The sequence below is a fragment of the Cydia amplana genome, chromosome 4, assembly GCF_948474715.1.
Source record: "Cydia amplana chromosome 4, ilCydAmpl1.1, whole genome shotgun sequence".
Classification (NCBI taxonomy): domain Eukaryota; kingdom Metazoa; phylum Arthropoda; class Insecta; order Lepidoptera; family Tortricidae; genus Cydia; species Cydia amplana.
This window is the reverse complement of record NC_086072.1, coordinates 1,331,713-1,355,728: the sequence shown is the minus strand read 5'-3', so window position 1 is coordinate 1,355,728 and position 24,016 is coordinate 1,331,713. Positions and strand designations below refer to the sequence as shown.

Below are 24,016 nucleotides of genomic sequence, written 5' to 3'. Positions count from 1 at the left end.
GGCCATAACTTTCGTGTTAATTCGTGTAAAATTAAAAGCCTAGACACGTTTTACGACACGTCAAAGACGAACACGAACCCAAATATGTAGATTTCGTATCGTATATAATATCCTTCACAGCAATCTAGATAAGAAAAAAGTGTTCTTTTAGACAATGTTTAAAACAATCATAAATAAAATAGTATCAATTTCTTTTAAAATCCGGTAGAAATAATGGAGATAAAGATTGAAGAACCGATAGCCATTTGCCTTATAAAAATCTACGAGTATCTGTAGTGCAAAAGTAGGAGATGCGATACAAAACTTGTCAAAAATTTTAATAAAAACTATTTGATTTAGTAAAGCAACAAATATATTTATACCTATGTTAATATTTATTATATTTTAATACCGTGGCCGCACTCGATACATGATTGAACGACATCGGCTCGATAGAATATAATTGCAAAGATTGGTCTTAAAATCACCATTAAACGGTTCCAATGTCTTTATTTCTTGACTTATGTGTCTGAAATTAAAATCAATTTGTCAAAACATTTACTTATACCTAAACCGCTAACGAGTAATATTACACAAATAATCCACATTTATTTTTATTTCAATAGTTTTCTTATTATTCCCTTGAGCGCTGGTGGCCTAGCGGTGAGCGCTGGTGGCCTAGGTTGATATTTACCATTGAGGAAGCCGGACTAGCCCGATAAAGCCTAGTTTACCCTCTGGATTGGAAGGTCAGTCTGATGGCAGTCGCTTTCGTAAAAACTAGTGCCGACGCCAATTCTTGGGATTAGTTGTCAAGTGGACCCCATGCTCCCATGAGACGTGGCCAAAATGCTGGGATAACGCGAGGAAGATGATGACTATGATGAGTTTTCTTATTATTCCCTTGCCCAGGCCCAGTAACATGCGACAGTGCTATCTCATTTACTACGATACAATTAGACAGTGTGTGCGTTTTAGGTATTGACACTATTGACAGCCTCTTAAGACTGCGTCGACCGTTCAGTGGACCCATCATTAGTGGAATTGTGTTTAATAATAAACTGATTAATTTCTGTATAGGTACATAAATCAGTATATTATGTATTAATATTGTTGTCCTACTTGTTTCACAACTTTTGGTCTTTGTCACATAGTTTAGTTTCATAGAACGAAGTACCATTGCGTAAGTTTCGGCCCGGCCGAAAGGTTCGGCCGTTTTTTGGCCGAAACCGAAACTACGGCCGAAACATGATTTTTTGGCCGAAACTGGCCGAAACCGAAACCGAAACCGAACCTTCGGTCGGACACTATTAAAAAGGCCGGGGTTGAAAGTTTGTTTGGGGTTCAAATTTTATTTTAAGCTATGAATTTGTAACTTCGTAAAAAGTTATTTCATTAAAAAAGAAGAAACCTATCTCAGCGTTTTTCTAAAATTCATCCTTTAAGTTAAGGTGATGAAAAAGGGGTTGAAGATTTGTATGGAAGTCAGACATTTTTTTAAGTGCGCGACTTGAATCTTTGTAAAATGGCATATTATTAAAATACGAGAAAAGTCATGTCAACGTTTTTAAAAATTCGTCTCTTAAAGGGTCGAAGGGGGGTTGAAAATTTTATAGGGTTCCAATTTTATTTAAAGCTACAAAGTTGAAATTTCGTAAAAAGGTATTTTATCAATATAAAACTAATTTCAGAGTTTTTGATAATTCATCCCCCGAGGTGGTGAAAAAGGGGTTGAAATTTTGTTTTTTGTTTTTCGTGTTTTTTAAATATTACTTACGGGTTTCAAAGGGGAACGAAAATTTGATTATTTTTGACTACGATAGTTTTTTTTTGTTTTTTTTTTATTTCTCTTTTGTTTTTTTTTAATATTTATTAGGGGCTTCTTACAGAGGAATGAACATTTATTATTTTTGCGCTACGACGCACGGTTTAGGAGATACAACCCATAAACATTTTTCTTTCTTTTTTTAATTTTTTTTTTGTTTTTCGTGTTTTTTAAATATTACTTACGGGACTCGTAGGGGAACGAAAATTTGATTATTTTTGCGCTACGACGCACGGTTTAGGAGATACAGCATTATAAAGTTTTTTTTTGTTTTTTATTATTTCTTTTTTGTTTTTTTTTTTATATTAATTAGGGGTTTCTTACAGAGGAATGAACATTTTATTATTTTTGCGCTACGACGCACGGTTTAGGAGATACAACCTATAAACATTTTTCTTTCTTTTTTTATTTTTTTTTTAGTTTTTTGTGTTTTTTAAATGTTACTTACGGGTTTCAAAGGGGAACGAAAATTTGATTATTTTTGCGCTACGACGCACGGTTTAGGAGATACAGCCCTATAAAGATGAAAACTGATGATGATGATGATGATTAACCAAAACATGTCTATGGTTCACTCATCTGTCAGAAATGACAATTAAAATTAGGTTGGCAACAATGTATTCCATACAATATTTTTTAAGTGGTGATTACACGAAGTATCGTAAAAGTGCCAAAAAGATACTGCGTGTATGCACAAATACTTTTTTGGGGAATAGACTAAAGACTTGTCTTGACAACTATAAGAGAGGGGTTTAAAGGTGTGTGCACGACCCTTTAAATGACAAATAAAAGTACGGGAGTAGAAAAAACATTTTTTTTTAATTTTGGCCATATGAAACGTAGAAATGTAGGTATATTATTATTTACCAAGTCCAGCCCCCTACTAAATAACTATGATTTTTAAGCCGGGACAATTTCCTTATCGGCCGGGACGCCGGGACACCGTGCTTCAAACCGGGACATGTCCCGGCGAACCGGGACATATGGCAACCCTACCTTAGGGGCTTGAAACTTCGTAGGTTGTGAATAGGGTTGCCAACTATTTTTTGGTAGAATATAGTATTTTCCGGCATCAAAAATATAGTACATTTCAAAAAAATATGGTACTTTTAGATAAAATACTAAACATAAGTGTAACATACGTTTAATCGGAAATATAGTATTATAGCGTACTATATATTTTTCCAAAAGTATATAGTACAGAGAGCCAAAATATAGTACAATACTATATAATATAGTACGGTTGGCAACCCTAGTTGTGAAAGAGAAGTCTCATGCGTTGTATAATATTAATAATTAACAACTGATTAACCGTCCTACTGCAATCTTTTGCTGCATAATGTTCTAAGCTAACTTAGAATATATATATATAACCACCAAGTGAAGTAAGTATTCACAATATTTTGCAATTTAAAATTCCGCCGACCGCAACGCACTATTACGAGCTCCGTCCGAACAATTCTATAAACACAAACAGCAAGCTCGGACTTGTTCGCCGCCGCCGCCCGGCAAATCACAACGATATTTTCGCGCACGGACAAGCAATAATAGCATCTTGATCAAAGGCGTAAGCGCTACGGCTAATGCATAAAGTCTGTTTATTTGTGTGTGTAGGCTCGCTCGTGCCGCCATACTTGTACCTATTGTCAACCATGCGCTTGTATGTTGCTGCAATAATCAGCCGAAAGCCTTGGTCACAGAGATTAAAATAGCTTGATCGCATTTGAAACCCACTTCATAGGGAAACTTTAATAAAGGGTTTTTGGTTTTGGTAAGCGCTTACCCGAGTTAACTGTATTCAATTTGGTAATTTTTTCGTTTGGGTAAGTCAATGATGTGCTTTCCGAATTGATAGGGTTTTTAAAAACCACTCTATCATTAACCCGGGGTAAAACCCTCTTCAGGGTAAGCGGTTCCGGTCCCTGACCTAAACAGGATCCTCGAGTAAATGGAGTGACGCTTTTGTCCAACAAAAAAGTAGCGCAATCGTACCCTTATAAAGAAGGTTGTTTAGTCTATATTCAGTTTAGTTTTCACGATAGACCAACTGCGTATACTATGTAGTGTTAGGAGTCTAGGAACTTAGAACTTTTTTCAAAGCGAAATCGTGGTAATTTTGAAAATGGAAAATATCCATAAAATCTGAAGCACTTCATACTTTAGCAACACTTACGCAACTGCAGCGCTTCTTGCTTAGTGTTGCTATAGTAGAAAGGGCTTCTAGGTAAATACTTACATCTTTGCTATTTTTAAAATCACTCCGCTTTTGAAGTTATCCCAATGCCCCGTAATAGCGCTATATGGTGAGTAAGAATGTAAGTATCTAAGAACCATCGGGTAGCAATGTTAGATGCAAACATCAAATTTATGGTACAAATTTGCAAAATAATATGGTACTCAATGGAAGGTCTAGAAAAAAATATGATACCCCATACAAACGTCCAAAAATGTACTGCGTAAGATTATGGTACGTATGGTACGTGTAAGGGGTGTCCCTCAAATTTTACATTGTACGGGGCAGTACGGGAGCTTAAAATATGGTACCTACATGTATCATAATTATGGTACGTATAACACCACTCGGTGGTACCGTGCAGAAACGCAATCTCTGCATAAAAACATATACTTAACGGGTGAAATGTATGATGCAAACATTACGATATTTACGATTATGTCTCAATGTCACGTATTTAATTCCAAAACCCATCACCCCATTTCCTGTCACCTTAAGATACGTGACATTTTAATATTACAAACGTGGTAATATAACACCCAGACACGTATTCGCCGTATTTCGTTTCCGCCGATTTTCGGAAAATGTTAATATCGCGTGGACTTGTATTCTCCGCGGCCATTTTGTTGATAAATTTGACGCAAATTGCGCATTCATTTGAGTTTCCCGTCCTTTCGGGCGCGCCGTGTTATGCGGAAGAATTTAGGAAAATCGACGTCCATTTACTCGGGAAACAGGTTTTTGTAAACTGAAATAGATGTCATATGCTAAAGAAAAAGTGACCACGGAGGCCGGACTCGAACCGCATCAGTATAAATTTGTAATTTTTTTTTGTTTGAGTTAAATGTACGGTACTCAAGTAAGAAGTTATCAGATAACAATACGTCGCGTCGTCGCAACGCGTTGATGTGGCATATCGTAAAGAATAAAGCTGCGACGACGCAACGCAATGCAACGCAACGCAATGCACTAATGGGGCTGCCAGCCTATTATGGATAGCTTTATCCATCTTTATCCACGTGATAAAATAACTGTCACTGTTTAACACCGTGGGAAAGAAAGTGACGGACACCGTTTTATCACGCTGTCACGTAGACAAGAACGACCATCATATCCGTACAGGATATTACTGAATCGCGATTAGAAAGGGATTGAGATAGCTGTCAATCCATATTGATTTTGACGTAAGTGTATGGAAATCTGTTATTTCTAATCCCTTTCTGATCGCGGCATGATAATACACTAGCTAGCTAACCTATACAACCTATAAAATATTAAATCATATTTCGTTTCCAAGAAACAAAAATAAAACTCTAAGTAATATGTTTTCTTCAACGTAAAAGTTTGTTTTGATTATTTACTTTAAAAGTCTTACCAAGTATCGGCTCCTTTTCGTATTTTCCGATGTACAAAAATAGGGAGTTATTTATACAATCCGATTCCCACCGGCTCAGGTAGGTATTTTAAGACACTCGCGCCTTGCCCGCCTGTCAGTCTTAACCTTAAGGAAAACGTGGCAGTCGCTCTCCTGTCTATTAAAATAAACAACCGAATTGGTAAATAATGGGGTTTGTTAATAACGAAAATGCTATTGGGCATGTGCAAAGTTGGTGGTGGTGGAAATACAAGCGAAACCAATTCACGACGTGGTGAAAACATGAACTTTTGTGGGACGACAACTTCGGTTGTGCGAAATTTGTCATTAGTGCCTACTTATAAAATCCGCCCCTCCACAATAGTTTTAAAGAAATGGTTGTGTCGTACTAAATGTCCAATCATTTTTTCAGCTTCTTCTAACAAGCGCGCAAGCGCGACACATCATTTTAGAACGAAATACTATTATTTTCCTAATTCGAAAACTTTTTATTTGAAGTCATGTTTATTGCTGGCCTGTGTAATTTCAAAACTTCGACTGTCATTTTTCAATCCCGCCCGTCCCGGCGAAGTTTAAGTAGAGGATTACTCGTGTTAATTACATATTTATTACCGAACAACAATTTGTTACGAAACGGGTTGACTTATTTATTTTAAAAGGCGTTATGTAACTTGTAATGTTACGGTAGTTAGGTCCTTTTAATTATGTGTTCAAAGTTTAGTAGCTGTTTCATGGCGGTATTAACTTGGCGAGATACTACGGAACTATGTAGACGAGATGAATTTCATTACACTTGATACTTTATACATATACTCGTATTATATATATCGGCGGCCGATCGTAAGATCAGGCATATCGTGAAATTCCTAGGCATATCGTGAAACGTGAAAATCTTTGACCCGTTCCCTGAGTGTCGACTCAAGGGGCTCCTATTTCTGGGCAGTTTGCCCTTCGGGCATCTAAAGCAACCTAACGAACCTATCCTATCTATCAGTGTTGGCCGTAATGTGTAATTCTAATTAACAATTAATCATTTCCATTAACCATTAAATCCGCAATTAGTCAATTGCATTACGCATCAATTTAAATTAAGTTAATTAGAATTGAATTTTGAGACGTTTAATTACATTGATTGTCAATCTAAATTAACGTTTAATGCAATTAAATCAATTTTTTCATAAACTAATAATTAATGTTACTATTGCTTAGAAACTTGGAGCTAGGTATTAAAATTAAAAATAAGCATATGAATACAAGCTTCAGTGAAGTATCAGGTCGTGATATTTTAAAATGAGACAACAAAATGACCCTGAAACCTGGCAGTAGGTACCTACTGGAACTCAGGTTTGGTGCAACATAGACACACGCCGTTTAGGCTATTCGACTCATCACAATGAGCACTTGGGAGAGCAGTACCCAAGATGGAGCTGATGCTGAACCTTGGCTGTACCTAGTGGAACTCAGGTTTGGTGCAACATAGACACACGCCGTTTTGGTCATCCGACTCGTCTTGATGAGCACTTGGGAGAGCAGTACCCAAGATAGAGCTGATGCTGAACCCTGGCAGTACCTAATGGAACTCAGGTTTGGTGCAACATAGACAAACGCCGTTTTGGTCATCCGACTCGTCTTGATGAGCACTTGGGAGAGCAGTACCCAAGATAGAGCTGATGCTGAACCCTGGCAGTACCTAATGGAACTCAGGTTTGGTGCAACATAGACAAACGCCGTTTTGGTCATCCGACTCGTCTTGATGAGCACTTGGGAGAGCAGTACCCAAGATAGAGCTGATGCTGAACCCTGGCAGTACCTAATGGACCTCAGGTTTGGTGCAACATAGACAAACGCCGTTTTGGTCATCCGACTTCTCTTGATGAGCACTTGGGAGAGCAGTATCCAAGATAGAGCTGGTGCTGAACCCTGGCAGTACCTAATGGAACTCAGGTTTGGTGCAACATAGACAAACGCCGGTTTGGTCATCCGACTCGTCTTGATGAGCACTTGGGAGAGCAGTACCCAAGATAGAGCTGATGCTGAACCCTGGCAGTACCTAATGGAACTCAGGTTTGGTGCAACATAGACAAACGCCGTTTTGGTCATCCGACTCGTCTTGATGAGCACTTGGGAGAGCAGTACCCAAGATAGATCTGATGCTGAACCCTGGCAGTACCTAGTGGAACTCAGGTTTGGTGCAACATAGACACACGCCGTTTTGGTCATCCGACTCGTCTTGATGAGCACTTGGGAGAGCAGTACCCAAGATTGAGCTGATGCTGAACCCTGGCAGTACCTAATGGAACTCAGGTTTGGTGCAACATAGACAAACGCCGTTTTGGTCATCCGACTCGTCTTGATGAGCACTTGGGAGAGCAGTGCCCAAGATAGAGCTGATGCTAAACCCTGGCAGTACCTAATGGAACTCAGGTCTGGTGCAACATAGACAAACGCCGTTTTGGTCATCCGACTCGTCTTGATGAGCACTTGGGAGAGCAGTACCCAAGATAGAGCTGATGCTGAACCCTGGCAGTACCTAGTGGAACTCAGGTTTGGTGCAACATAGACAAACGCCGTTTTAGTCATCCGACTCGTCTTGATGAGCACTTGGGAGAGCAGTACCCAAGATAGAGCTGATGCTGAACCCTGGCAGTACCTAATGGAACTCAGGTTTGGTGCAACATAGACAAACGCCGTTTTGGTCATCCGACTCGTCTTGATGAGCACTTGGGAGAGCAGTACCCAAGATAGAGCTGATGCTAAACCCTGGCAGTACTTAATGGAACTCAGGTTTGGTGCAACATAGACAAACGCCGGTTTGGTCATCCGACTCGTCTTGATGAGCACTTGGGAGAGCAGTACCCAAGATAGAGCTGATGCTGAACCCTGGCAGTACCTAATGGAACTCAGGTTTGGTGCAACATAGACAAACGCCGTTTTGGTCATCCGACTCGTCTTGATGAGCACTTGGGAGAGCAGTACCCAAGATAGAGCTGATGCTGAACCCTGGCAGTACCTAGTGGAACTCAGGTTTGGTGCAACATAGACACACGCCGTTTTGGTCATCCGACTCGTCTTGATGAGCACTTGGGAGAGCAGTACCCAAGATTGAGCTGATGCTGAACCCTGGCAGTACCTAATGGAACTCAGATTTGGTGCAACATAGACAAACGCCGTTTTGGTCATCCGACTCGTCTTGATGAGCACTTGGGAGAGCAGTGCCCAAGATAGAGCTGATGCTAAACCCTGGCAGTACCTAATGGAACTCAGGTCTGGTGCAACATAAACAAACGCCGTTTTGGTCATCCGACTCGTCTTGATGAGCACTTGGGAGAGCAGTACCCAAGATAGAGCTGATGCTGAACCCTGGCAGTACCTAGTGGAACTCAGGTTTGATGCAACATAGACACACGCCGTTTTGGTCATCCTACTCGTCTTGATGAGCACTTGGGAGAGCAGTACCCAACATAGAGCTGATGCTGAACCCTAGCAGTACCTAATGGAACTCAGGTTTGGTGCAACATAGACAAACGCCGTTTTGGTCATCCGTCACATCTTGACGAGCACTTGGGAGAGCAGTACCCAAGATAGAGCTGATGCTGAATCCTGGCAGTACCCGCAGGTTCAAGATGTGACGGATGACCTAAATAGCGTGGGTGAGTTCCACTAGGTATAGCCAGGGTTCAGCATCAGCTCTATCTTGGGTACTGCTCTCCCAAGTGCTCATCAAGACGAGTCGGATGACCAAAACGGCGTTTGTCTATGTTGCACCAAACCTGAGGTCCATTAGGTACTGCCAGGGTTCAGCATCAGCTCTATCTTGGGTACTGCTCTCCCAAGTGCTCATCAAGACAAGTCGGATGACCAAAACGACGTGTGTCTATGTTGCACCAAACCTGAGTTCCACTAGGTACAGCCAGGGTTCAGCATCAGCTCTATCTTGGGTACTGCTCTCCCAAGTGCTCAACAAGACGAGTCGGATGACTAAAACGGCATGTGTCTATGTTGCACCAAACCTGAGTTCCACTAAGTACAGCCAGGGTTCAGCATCAGCTCTATCTTGGGTACTGGTCTCCCAAGTGCTCATCAAGACGAGTCGGATGACCAAAACGGCGTTTGTCTATGTTGCACCGAACCTGTGTTCCATTAGGTACTGCCAGGGTTCAGCATCAGCTCTATCTTGGGTACTGCTCTCCCAAGTGCTCATCAAGTCGAGTCGGATGATCAAAACGGCGTTTGTCTATGTTGCACCAAACCTGAGTTCCACTAGGTACAGCCAGGGTTCAGCATCAGCTCTATCTTGGGTACTGCTCTCCCAAGTGCTCATCAAGACGAGTCGGATGACCAAAACGGCGTGTGTCTATGTTGCACCAAACCTGAGTTCCACTAAGTACAGCCAGGGTTCAGCATCAGCTCTAACATGGGTACTGCTCTCCCAAGTGCTCATCAAGACGAGTCGGATGACCAAAACGGCGTTTGTCTATGTTGCACCAAACCTGAGTTCCATTAGGTACTGCCAGGGTTCAGCATCAGCTCTATCTTGGGTACTGCTCTCCCAAGTGCTCATCAAGACGAGTCGGATGACCAAAACGGCGTGTGTCTATGTTGCACCAAACCTGAGTTCCACTAGGTACTGCCAGGGTTCAGCATTAGCTCTATCTTAGGTACTGCTCTCCAAGTTCTCATCAAGACGAGTCGGATGACCAAAACGGCGTTTGTCTATGTTGCACCAAACCTGAGTTCCATTAGGTACTGCCAGGGTTCAGCATCAGCTCTACCTTGGGTACTGCTCTCCCAAGTGCTCACCAAGACGAGTCGGATGACCAAAACGGCGTTTGTCTATGTTGCACCAAACCTGAGTTCCACTAGGTACAGCCAAGGTTCAGCATCAGCTCCATCTTGGGTACTGCTCTCCCAAGTGCTCATTGTGACGAGTCGAATAGCCTAAACGGCGTGTGTCTATGTTGCACCAAACCTGAGTTCCACTAGGTACAGCCAGGGTTCAGCATCAGCTCTATCTTGGGAACTGCTCTCCTAAGTGCTCACCAAGACGAGTCGGATGACTAAAACGGCGTTTGTCTATGTTGCACCAAACCTGAGTTCCATTAAGTACTGCCAGGGTTCAGCATCAGCTCTACCTTGGGTACTGCTCTCCAAGTGCTCATCAAGACGAGTCGGATGACCAAAACGGCGTTTGTCTATGTTGCACCAAACCTGAGTTCCATTAGGTACTGCCAGGGTTCAGCATGAGCTCCATCTTGGGTACTGCTCTCCCAAGTGCTCATTGTGACGAGTCGAATAGCCTAAACGGCGTGTGTCTATGTTGCACCAAACCTGAGTTCCACTAGGTACAGCCAGGGTTCAGCATCAGCTCCATCTTGGGTACTGCTCTCCCAAGTGCTCATTGTGACGAGTCGAATTGCCTAAACGGCGTGTGTGTATGTTGCACCAAACCTGAATTCCACTAGGTACACCCAGGGTTCAGCATCAGCTCTACCTTGGGTACTGCTCTCCCAAGTGCTCACCAAGACGAGTCGGATGACCAAAACGGCGTTTGTCTATGTTGCACCAAACCTGAGTTCCACTAGGTACAGCCAAGGTTCAGCATCAGCTCCATCTTGGGTACTGCTCTCCCAAGTGCTCATTGTGACGAGTCGAATAGCCTAAACGGCGTGTGTCTATGTTGCACCAAACCTGAGTTCCACTAGGTACAGCCAGGGTTCAGCATCATCTCCATCTTGGGTACTGCTCTCCCAAGTGCTCATTGTGACGAGTCGAATTGCCTAAACGGCGTGTGTGTATGTTGCACCAAACCTGAATTCCACTAGGTACACCCAGGGTTCAGCATCAGCTCTATCTTGGGTACTGGTCTCCCAAGTGCTCATCAAGACGAGTCGGATGACCAAACGGCGTGTTTCTATGTTGCACCAAACCTGAGGTCCACTAGCTAGATAAAAATTACGGGCGCCTTTATAAAATTACGATATATTTTTGTTAATTGATAATTATCAATAATATTTTTAATTGTCATTAAAAATTGATTTAATTTTTAATGGTTTGTGAAGCATTAACCATTAATTCTTTTTAATTTTTAATGGTTCGAAATAAATTAATATTAATGCAAATTGATGTTAATGCGAATTGACAATTAATTTTCCTTCAATGGTTAATGGTTAATTCGAATTAACCTTTTCAATGGTTAATTTTTAATGGTAATTGGGATTAACGTTCGGCCAACACTGCTATCTATATATATTAGTTTGATGTCACTATCGTCAAAACATTACACAGGAACATTACGATCTGCCTGATCTTACGATCGGCCGCCGACATTTATATAACCCTTATGTTGCAAACCGCTGTATGCATTAATGCATTTGAATAAAGTAAGTAACAAAGCTTTTACATAGTTTTTTTTTGAGATAACTGTACCATTACCACCAGTTTGGCACTGACATAAACGTCATCGAGAACGTAATTTACTTTCTATGCATCTCGCTCGTACTCGCATATTAGTGCAAGCGAGATGTATAGAAAGTAAATTACGTTCTCGAAAGCGTTTATGTGAGTTTTGACACTGTCAATGACTCATGGTATACGGGCTCTGCTGCTCAAAATTTAGATTACAATCAGTCATCGGTGTGCAACTTTATTATCAAATAAATGTCGGCATTAAAGGATAAATAAATACGATAACTAGATACAGACCGTTTTATTTATGAGGAGTTCAAAATGAGAACGTTCTAAATCTTTTCTTTATGTGCGATCTTATTGGTCAACAGAGGGTCAACATTATCTTGAAAATAAAGATAAAGATCCACAGATAAATAATTCGCTGGAAGTTTTTACCGCAGTAGTGCAGCAAATGGGAAAGTCTTGTTCTTCTAAGTGGGATTGATGTTCTCCTATAAGTACTGATGTGATGTATGTTTCGGAGATACCTGAAACTTTCCATGTTTAGTTTGTTACTTGAATGGAAGTTTAAAACTAGGAGAGAAAGTACACCCTCAATAAAACGTCATCTAGACTGATACTTAAAATGAATTCAAAAATTTAATTCCTTTATTCAGTGATGTTCGAAACGTTGTAATAAAGCAGTTTATATTTATTTGCTGTTTTCTACGCATCACAGAGGGTTGATATGTGTGTAGATAAAATATAAAAAAAAACTACAACGAATATGCACAATATATTGATTTAAACTAACACGATTTTCACTCATAATTTTAAGACTAACACGGGACTTATTCGCGTAAAACGTTTACGTAAACGCTTACGTTTATTCATGGTTTAACGTTTCGAACGTGACGTGACGCCAAGCCATGAATAAACGTAAGTTTTACGCGATTAAGTACCGTGTAACTTTTAAAATTATATTATGCAGAAGTTTTGAAAGTATTAGTCCCCCAAAAATTGGTACTTATATTCTTAAATCTTTAATTAATTATCAAGCATTTGAAAGAAGCAAGTATTTATGTATTTAATCAAGCCCGTCATAATTTATAATTCAATCTTATAACTTTAAACGAGCAATTCTTGTAGAAATTTATTTATATGTATATTAGATATGAGCGCCGATAGGCATTTAACCGGCGGCGGCGCGCCGGTCAAAATTGGTCGGCGGCGGCGGCGAATCGGCGGCGTGGCCTTGAAACACCTTCAATTATTGAAAAAAGAATTCAAACCAAAATTTTACCGAAAAAACATGTTTTTACTGTAAGAAAGTTATGAAATAAATGCATTTTTTTATTTTCCAGGATAATTTATTGAATAATGCTACGAAATAAAATTATATCGTATAAACTGTGGATAAGCGGCATCGCGCGGCATCAGAGGCGGTCTTAATCTTGGCGAGGCTCTGGCCGGAAGATCTTAGCGAGGCCCTTATCTTTTGTGCTAAGTTAAAGATATCGGATTGACTGTATCAGGGAAACGTCTTTTCGACAGTCCAAAGAAAATTGATCTCCGTCATTAACCAATATCGATTCAACAAAACCGATTTATGTCAAAGAGTGAGGCCCAACGCCGAGCTCCACGTAACACCGAAGACTTGATTTCGACGCCTCCTAATGCGAGGTCAGAGGATGAACTGCAAGTAAGCATACAGCTAAGAATCGAACGCCAAGTGTAAGCTTGGCTGACGGCCGAACGCCTGGAGCGCCGATTGCGGCGCGCTTCTGTGCGAGGCCGAGCTGCAAGAGAGCAGAGCGAGAGCGCAGGCCGATAAAGACTGAAGCCATAGTATTAAAGATCTGGAGCTTTCCTGCGGGCGCATTCGTGCGACGCCAAAGGCTGAGCTGCAATGGAGCTAAGATCGGATAAGGACCAATGCGTTTTAAAACAGGAAGAAAGTTGAGCTCCAAACAGGGCCAAAAACTTGCAGGTTCAGATAGCGGTTTAATTCCATGCGAGCGATGCTAGGCCAAAGATTGAGCTGCGAGAGAGCAAAGCTTGAAATATGAACAGTGACCAAGTTTAATTGAGACCCGATTCCGACGCCCTTCCGTGCGAAGCCAACGGCCGGACATTTGGACGTGGAAACGCTTAATATCTCAAAATTAACCCAATTTTAAACCTTTTAAAGACGTTTAAACATGCTTGCAAATCTTGCAAATCTTGCAATGGTTAAATTCGCGGTAAATGACGGATGGTTAGCTGGCAAAATTTGTTATGCATTAGATCGGTAATCCAAAAACGTGGGTTCGAGTCTCACGTTAGCCAGAGTTGATCACAGTTAATTTTTTCATTGTGATTGACATATGTCTAGTCAGTGTAGTGTATATATTATTATACAATCTATAAATTGTAATGTGGAACGTTCCACAATAAAAATGGAAGGAAATAAGTATGTTTATTACAAGCATATTGATGTCAAAATTGATATTAAATAATTTCTTTTCCCCAAGACTAGTAGCGCGGTTACTAGACAGATAAGTTTGCATTTCCCTTCGATATTTTTGAATTATATGGGCCTAAAATACCTTTTGAATGCCTATAAACTATTCGAAGTGGCGCCGTTAATGATCTAAACTCGATTAAAAATATATTATCTGATTCCGAAAGTAGGAGTAACTACCAAGGTCACGCCGATGCAACGCCGATAGCGCAACGTCGGCGGCGGCGGCGCGAAAATTTTGTCGGCGGCGGCGGCGCGCCGGCGCGGCGCTCATATCTAATGTATATACAGGGTGGCCCATTTAGATCGGTCAGTATGGGAAAATCTGAAACTATAAGACATACGACGATCTCTTCTTAGGAACCATGTTATTGATTTTATACATTAAAAAAAAAAAGTAAAATGTATGAAAAAAATGGTGGTCATTTCGAAAACTTACTAAAAAATAAATTAAAGGATATGAAAACAATGCATTTAATTAATTTCAGACATCATGTTCATAGTAATATTTACTGCTTAAGACCTACAGAATCGATATCTAAATAGCAATAATTTTAGTTTTGTTTTTCAAAACGTCCGGGTTCGATTCCCGAGCTGAGTACACATTTTTTTAAATGTATGAATGCAGTTTTTCCTGTTACTAAAATCGATGACATGGTTCCTAAGAAGAGATCGTCGTATGTCTTATAGTTTCAGATTTTCCCATACTGACCGATCTAAATGGGCCACCCTGTATATTTCGGGGATCTCGAAAACGGCTCTAACGATTTCAATGAAATTTGCTATATGGGGGTTTTCGGGGATGAAAAATCGGTCTAGCTAGGTCTTATCTCTGGGAAAACGAGCATTTTTGAGTTTTTATAAGTTTTCCGAGCAAAGCTCGGTCTTCCAGATATTACTCTTGACTAGGTATTTAATTAAATTTCAATAACAAGCATTAAGGTAGCAAGTATTTATGTATTTAATCAAGCCCGTCATAAATTATAATTCAATTATCTCCAATAAGCTGAATAATTCATCAATTCAGTATAGCAGGTCATCTGTCTTGCCCGCGTCGAACCTTGATAAGCTTTCTATATAAGTAACCATACGTGCGATCGATAGGACATATGACCATGGTCGAAGTCACTAGTGAATAGAGTATTTAAAAATGTTCACGTAAAATAAAATAAAGCGAAGAAATGCCACTGGAAAAATATGGGAACCGAAAAATCGCCACCAAGAAAAAATGATTTTCGGAAATTATGGGCTACAGTCATATCAAAGTTTGCAAATAAAAAGACACCCTAATTAATTACAGGTATAATATAAGAATAATTATATTTTAAAATAAATGTAAAATTGAAATGTAGGTACATAAGGAACAAATATTTGTAATAAACACACAAAAAAATGCCCTTATCAGGATTTGAACCCGGACATACTGATCCGTAGGCAGGGTCACTATAGGCCAGTCAACGTTACACGAGTTAACGCTAACTTACGTACGGCCTTACGGCCCAATTCGAACAATGCTTATAAGATGTCACACCGATATGATACCGACCTGTCAGTGTCAAAAGTGACGTTTTTGGTTGAAGAAATATCACTTTCGACACTGACAGATCACTATCGTATCGGCGTGACATCTTATAAGCATTGTTCGAATTGGGACGATTCGCATATCAAATTGAATATTTGGCAAGCGACATGAAAAACTGTCGCAACCTTGCATTTCCTCACAATTTCAGCACATAATTATGTCACTGTAAAATATTGAAGCGCACAATTTCGCTATTTTAATGTCTATGACGCATTGTATTGCGTTCGTGTTGTAGAATGCGTCTGGTTATGGAAACACGAATATTTATCGGTGGCCAAGACTGCGTTTTTATTTATACAATAAATAATTCTGCCTGCGTACCTAGGTAGTTGTTAATTAAAGTGAATAAATAAACAGGACGGAGCGCAACTTGGTTTCACTGTAGCCAATGCTTTCAATAAGTTGAGCATACCGCCCCTGGCCATGCAAACAAATCTTTCTATTCTACTTATACAGTTATAATAATTAGGTAAACCTAGTAAACCACGACTAAAATCATATTTGTCAAAATAAATGTTACATGTCATATTTAATAATAATTTTAGCGGGTCTATAGTAATTTTATTTTGTTTACCATTATATATAATTTGATGTTTAAAATTATGTGCGAAATTTGTAAACATCGTTCATAAATAATATTAAGTAACAAAAGTACCTATGGTACACATTTTTAATTTTTTTAGCGTACCTATTATATCCGCTACCGCTCCCGCCCCCGCTACCTCCTACGCCCAGCACCCGTTATCGCTAATTTGTGAACCAGGCAGGCGGAAATTGGTTCAGCAGCGTTAATGCAATGCAGTTAACGTTTCATTTTACACTTTCATTTACTTTGGCGGCCTCCTAGCCTAGACAATAGTGGCCCTGCCTACGAAACAGTCCAGGGTTCTAAATTTCTAATCCCGGTAAGGACGTTTATTTGTGTACTAGCGACCCGCCCCGGCTTCGCACGGGTTAACAAATCTATCTATCTAATACCTTTAAACGAGCAATTCTTGTTTATTTATATATTTATATATATATATTTCGGGGATCTCGGAAACGGCTCTAACGATTTCGATGAAATTTACTATATGGGGGTTTTCGGGGGCGAGAAATCGATCTAGCTAGGTCTTATCTCTGGGAAAACGCGCATTTTCGAGTTGTTATATGTTTTCCGAGCGAAGCTCGGTCACCCAGATATTAATACATAAACCTTCCTCTTGAATCACTCTATCTATTAAAAAAACCGCATCAAAATCCGTTGCGTCAGACAGACAGACAGACAGACAGCGGGAAGCGACTTTGTTTTATACTATGTAGTGATTTATCACGACTATTTGTACCTGAGCTTTGGATTATACCATTTAACAGATTTTACTGAAAAAATATTATAGAATGGTCGTTTTTAATACCGGTATTAATTCCGGAATTTCGGTATTGAGCGCCAATGTAGTATTTCAATACCGGTATTTAGACTCGTCCGATGTTAGATACCCTAGTCCTATGTAGAGCTGTGGGCAGTGGCCAGCTGCGAGTTGTAATCTCGCCCGAAACTGCATGTTCCTTTATACATATTTCATAAATGTAAATACGTTAGCAGGCGGTACTGAGTACTAACCTATAAATTAATTTTCATTTTTAGTTTTTATATTAAAAATAACGTATAAACTTAGCTTAAAGCCATCGTTAGCCGTTCAAAGTAACTACAGTTGTGGTATCAATCGATCCAGTTAAAAAAGCCAAACTGACGGGACGCAAAATGGCCCGTTATTAAATTCCTCGGCGCGGCAATAGGGGGCAAAATGAGGGAAGGGGGAGGGACGCAATTAAACAGCCGTCAAACATCGTGCGTTTTGCGTTTGTCAACCGCATCGCGAATCGGGAATGATTGTAGCGTTGGGAATCGGGGCGCATTCGATTTTGGTAGCTTATTATGATATAATAATATGACTAAGGGGCCCACTGATTACCAGTCCGCCGGACGGTATCAGCCTGTCAGTTAAACGCGATAGGTGACAGTTCCGAACAACTGACAGGCTAATATCGTCCGGCGAACTGGTAATCTGTGGACCCCTTAAGATTCAATAGACCGACATCAATAAACGTGACTATAATACGTGAGTATGCTCAATTACTCAGTGCACTTTGCTCACACAAATATTTTTTTTATTTACGCAAAAGAAACGATTATACCGAAACTTAAAAAGAAAAACAATTTTAATGGTCACCTGCCTTTTTTCTCTGCGGCATTTTGCCAAAAGATACGAATCTAGGTTTTTTAGTTCTTTCTGCAACAGTGCTAAATTAGTGCCAGCTTCACAAAAACAAGAAATACGGCGGAAAATAATTATAACAGATTGAACAATAAAAGAAGTATTAATATTTCCTGGGAATTTAAAATCGTTAAACATATAGATGGTCAAGCAAACCTTGTCAGTAAAAAAAGGCGCGAAATTCAAATTTTCTATAGGACGATATCGCTTTGCGCCTACATTTTTCGAATTTGCCGCCTTTTTCTACTGACAAGATCTGCTTGACCAGCTATATATAGTTTGTCAAAGGACTGTCTCATTTCAAACATAGACAGAGAGAATCATACTATCTTTGTCTTACTCTAGTACTAGCACCCAAAAGAAAAGGATGAATATAAGTAGTTTTCCTGGCTCTTACTGATTGAGCTAAGCTAGCGTTCCATTATGTCCCTATTTTGTTTTTTTTTTGCCCGTTCCACGTGGCGTTTTTCGGCCAGTGTGTTTTTATTTTGAATTGAGACGGCCCCAATCTGTCGGGCTGGAAGTGCGGTTGCGGGGAAATTGTTAGGGAAGCGGTGGGTAGATTGAACAATGGGTGAAATGGACTAGACATTGTTTTTTAGAGTTCTGTCCGAATCCGAACGTAGAACGCGCAAAGGTTTTTATACGACTCTACTATCCCATAGCCTTGTCGTTGCATAGTTTTATAGTTATTTAATATTTTAGCTGGTTATAAGTTTGAAGAACACCCTATACTTATACATAGGTCCTACATAAGTATCAAAATATTCCAATTGTCTATAGAGCTATTTTGAAAATCCTTAAAAGCTTATTTTTGTCAATATTATAACAATACTTTTAGTGTTGCTAATGGCTACTACTCAGGCGTCTGGTTAATCGTAAATCCAGTTAGATTACATACATAAATCATAATAAACTACGAGCCCAATTCGACTTACATTTTGATATCAAAATGATGTAAATTTGTTATCATTCTTACGTACATTGGGCTTGTATCTGTTAATACATGTATTGACGCGAGCGAGGTGTACGGGCGAATGATTACAAAATGACATCATTTTGACATCAAAACGTAAAGCCTGACTAGTAATATATGATCATTGTCAAGAGGGCGCTATTATTCTCATGTATAGCGTGACAGTTCAGTATACTATGAAAAAAATAGTTCCAGTGAAATTCCGCAACATGGCGCGTGATCCTATATTCCAAAGTTAGTTCACTCTTGCTTTTATTTTTATCTTTATTTAGGAATTTACATGTTTTTCTGGCCTTCTAAATCAACTATTCTTGTGTGTATACAGGGTGCTTCCTGTAACAGGAGCAATAAATTAAACTGTTGGCTGTACTCAAACTGACCAACATTTGTTCAGCAACTTTTAAATATTATTTTCATACAAAATAAATATTGCCTTCAATGTACGCTGACATCAGTGTGTTTGACGTTGCTTGTCAAGTTGTCACGCTTTAAACATAACAAAATTTGCAATACATTGCGTCTTAGAATAAACTTTAAAGTGCTCCTGTTACAGGAAGCACCCTGTATGTCTGAGTAGCCAGTTACTCATGTAAGTAATTAATACTAAATTTGGTGTGTCAGTCTGACCTTAATCTCGTCTGTCTGTGTCTATAAACGCTTCCAAACGGAATTTAATTAAAACCCGGTCCTGTTTAATCCTAAAAGTGGGTCATAAACGGATACTAAAGATTTTGTACATACTCGTATTTATTGAATACGATATTTAGAGAAGACGTATTTAGATTCGTTTAATAAGATTTCTAATTAACTTTATGTCAATCTCGGCGTAAAGAGGCCAATGCGATATACCTCTATGTCTCTATACACATCTCTCTCTCTCTCTGTATACAGAGTGATTTTGTTATGTCTGATCATACTCTGAGGTGTAAATACACAATGATGTAGGTTCTGAACAACTTTTACTATGTAGCCAACGTTTTGCCGAAACGTACAGCAGTATTTTTTAGCATTTTCGGAGTTGGCCCCATAGTAAAAGTTGTTCAGTATGACCTACCTAATCACCCCCATGGTCAGACATAACAAAATAAATAATAAATAAATATTATAGGACAATCTTACACAAATCGACCTAGTCCCACGGTAAGCTCAATAAGGCTTGTGTTGTGGGTACTAGACGAAGATATATATAATATATAGATACATATAAGTACTTAAATACATAGAAAACATCCATAATTAAGGAACAAATATTTGTGATGAAGACAAAAATAAATGCCCTTACCGGGATTCGAACCCAGGACCTCCAGCTTCGTAGGCAGGGTCACTACCGACTAGGCTACGGAGGCCGTTATAATCACTCTGTATTAAAACAAATACCAAAAAAATACCAACTTAGAGTACCTAGACTAAGCTGGCTAACATTTATTTACATTCTCTAGCGCACTAATGAGATTCTACTCGCATTAAACAACCGCTCGATGCGACGTGCGGTAACTCGTAGACGGTGCTACGATCTACGGCGTAGTACACGCGATGTCTACGGCGTAGCGTCGTAAATGTTGGCTGACGAAAAACGTTGTTAAAGTGGCCAAGCGTGAGTTGTACTCGCGCTCCGTGAGCTCCTCACCATCACACAAATATGTACTAAAAAGAGTTGTTCTCATGGCTCATGCTTAAACTTTTGGTATCCACCCATTTACGGTGTACCCATTTACGGTAGGTTATGAGACATTGCTCGCTGACCGACAGACAAACTGACAGCGAAAGCTTAGGTTATAGGTTGGTTACTTTACGGATAGATTTGATTTGATTTGGATTTTTTGATTTTTGGATTTGCCTGAAAACACAGCGTTTAGTTACGTAAGGTTCAAGATTTAAAATGTTGTAATAATTTGTTTCGGACATTTGCGGACAAATGAGTTCATCCAGGTATTGGCTGTTGTATTTATAAATGATGCTATGTATTTTCATGTCACTGTAAATGTTGTATTGACTTGTGAATTTTATACAAATATACACCTTATAAAACAAAGTCCCCCGCCGCGTCGGTCTGTTTGTGTTTGTATGTTCGCGATAAATTCAAACACTACTGAACGGATTTTCATGCGGTTTTCATCTACCGATAGAGTGATTTTTGAGGAAGGTTTGTGTATAATTTGTTAACCCGTGCGAAGCCGGGGCGGGTCGCTAGTATCAGAATAATTTTAAAATTTTGAATTTTGCGTTTGTAGGCAAGGAAATATATGTAGACGACATACATAATTTTTGATAAATCTGTCTTTCTTTCTGTACGTACCTATATGCATTTGCGAACTCCGCCCATTATTTCGCGAACATGTTTACCGATAAATGTTAGCTCAACAAACAGTAAACAGCTGAAAAGCTATTGAATTCAACTTCTATTCTGGGCATAATTGCAACTCCAATTATGTTTCGTGTTTATTCAAATGGAACGTTGCATACTTGATTGCAATTTATGATTGTAATTTGTAATTGTATTATTTATTAATTAGCACGAGTTAATTTAATGCTGTTCAATCGTATATATGAATTATGTTAAGATATATCTGCTTTTAACTGACTTGTAAAAGAGGCAGACTAGTACAAAAGTCTGCCTCTTTTACCAGATGATTAATTGATTAGTTTTCTTTTGTGCAAAAAGGCTCAAATAAATATAAATAACAGAATAACTAGCACTAACAAAATGACAGCATGCGCTTACTGATATACTTTTTAACCTTTTCTACGCCGTGTCAAACACAAAAGCTGTCACGCTGACGTCACGTCACCGAAGTGTCAAAACTGAAATTGAACTTTATGCATATTCTCGTCGGTCTATGTTGCTCTGTGGTCTGTGACCGATTAATCGGTCTTTGGCGTTGAACCTACGGTGCGGATATATCGGTAATTGGCATCCAAAAGGTTAAAAAGCATACAAACTACCGGAATACCGAAATACCGGGCCTCAATAAAAGATAAAGATAAAAGATAAAAAGATAGTTTATTCAAGTAGGCATAATTACAATGCGCTTATGAACGTCAAATAAAGCTAACCGGCTCCAACCCTACACCTCTGCCCCGAGAAGATTTAAATCCCCCCTCAATTGGAGGAGGGTATCCCAATATGGGACCGGCATCAAACTCGGCGGGATACATCTTTTCAAAAAAAAAATTACATCTTATAATTAACATGCATTAAAAAAAATACAATTTAAATTACTATAGAATTCATGCAATTATACACATAAGGTGTAATAGAAATTTGATTTAAAAAAATAAACATATGTACATGGAATCATACAAATACGTAGCTCTTTCAGAAAACATATCAAATTCTTACAAAAGGAAAAGAAAACAAATAATAAATAGCCATAGACTTATAAAAAATATGAATTAACGGCTAAAACTGCGTTTGTTGTGAATATCTCCTTTAATAATCTTATTTAAAAATATTCTTCCATATTCATAAGAATAAACTAGCTAACTTTTATTTTCTGATTTTCCTTTACTTCATTTGCATTTAACAAAATAAAGAATTTGATTCTTTATGAGCGCCCGCAAAATCCTCCGCCTTGCTGAATGTTTATCCTAAGTTATGTTACTGTTACCATGGGCGGACACGCCATACATCAAAAATGATTTGCGTTTATATGTGTGCGCGGCACGTCTGTACACGCGTCATTGTGTATCTGACGGACTTCTGGCATGCTCTCAGTAGAGCGACTTACGCACACATTCATGTCGCGGCCAGTCGCGGGGCGAGGTAATCCGAGTCGGGGCGGGGCGGTGCGTGTCCGTTCTGTATGATAATACTATTACTTATTCTGTGCTAGTTCGGAAGAAACGTAAGTAAACGAAGTGGAAAGAGGTATATAATAAAGGAATACAACTTTTTGTTGAAGAAAAACTAAATAAATGAACAGTTGCCATGATTATTGTTGATTTTAGTGTTATCGAAATTGTAGTGGCGTGTCATCATTATTATCAAAGTAAATATTGGTTGTATGGGTTGTGTCTGTGTGAGAAGAAGATGATGATGATTAATAATAAAACAATCCTATGTCCTTCCTCGGGCCACAAACTATCTTCATACCGAATTTGATTTAATCTGTTCAGCGGTTTATCCGTGAAAAGGCTGTCAAAAAGTAACATTCGCTTGTATTACAAGTTACAAGCTTTTGAGAAACGCGCCCGGTATTTTTGTCTACAAACTATAACAAAAAACACGTATTTCTTTAAAACATATTGCACCAAAGATTTTTTTCTATGAATTCTCGTTTATAAACGTAGTTATTCCGATGAAGCAATCTACCGGAGCCCCTCTCGGCTACACACCCAATCAACCGAGATTTAATCAACTCTCTATCGCTATAGAACGTGAGTCAGAAACAATTTCTTACTGGGTGATAACGATAACTCGTTAAGTGGTTAAGGGAGATGTATCATGAAGACTCGTGAACGTCAGATGTTGCTCCGTTGGTTAACGAGCGGAAAACTCCGCTTTAAGAACGATCTTGATTTTTTATGGCCCAAATTGCAAGCTAAAATGTAGTTTAAAAATGGGGTGGGAGTGACTAACTAACTAATGAAGAGTTGCTTTTTCTGTTGTAGGTTGAATAAATAGGTACTTTTTGGGATGCTGTGCCGTTTTAGTTAAAAGAATAATATATGACTACGTCAAAGTTTTAAGACACAACTATAGGACCCTTACTAAAATATAGTTACCTAGGCCGCCAGCGTTTTGTTAGTTAAGTTTTTAAAATAATTTATCACTTTAGGCCAGAATGGTTATCTAATCTTTTTTACTGTCGCCACCCCTACTAAAACAGTAGGTTCCTTTAGATAATCGTTATCTGTAGGCACAGTTAGATGAAGTAATCCACCGGGACCGGGCCCACTCC

The 24,016-nt window shown here is 39.2% G+C and overlaps 1 protein-coding gene and 1 long non-coding RNA gene across 2 annotated transcripts in view; one reads left to right on the top strand and one right to left on the bottom strand.

The window, feature by feature from the left end:
* LOC134663099 (kinesin-like protein KIF13A) overlaps positions 1-24,016 on the top strand; it is a 247,270-nt gene that overhangs the window by 126,406 nt on the left and 96,848 nt on the right. The window lies entirely within an intron of this gene.
* Positions 861-24,016, bottom strand: part of LOC134663122 (uncharacterized) — a 407,475-nt gene continuing 384,319 nt past the window's right edge. The window contains exon 2 of the long non-coding RNA XR_010098123.1: positions 861-986. This is a non-coding gene — a long non-coding RNA (uncharacterized LOC134663122). The remainder of the gene's footprint in view (positions 987-24,016) is intronic.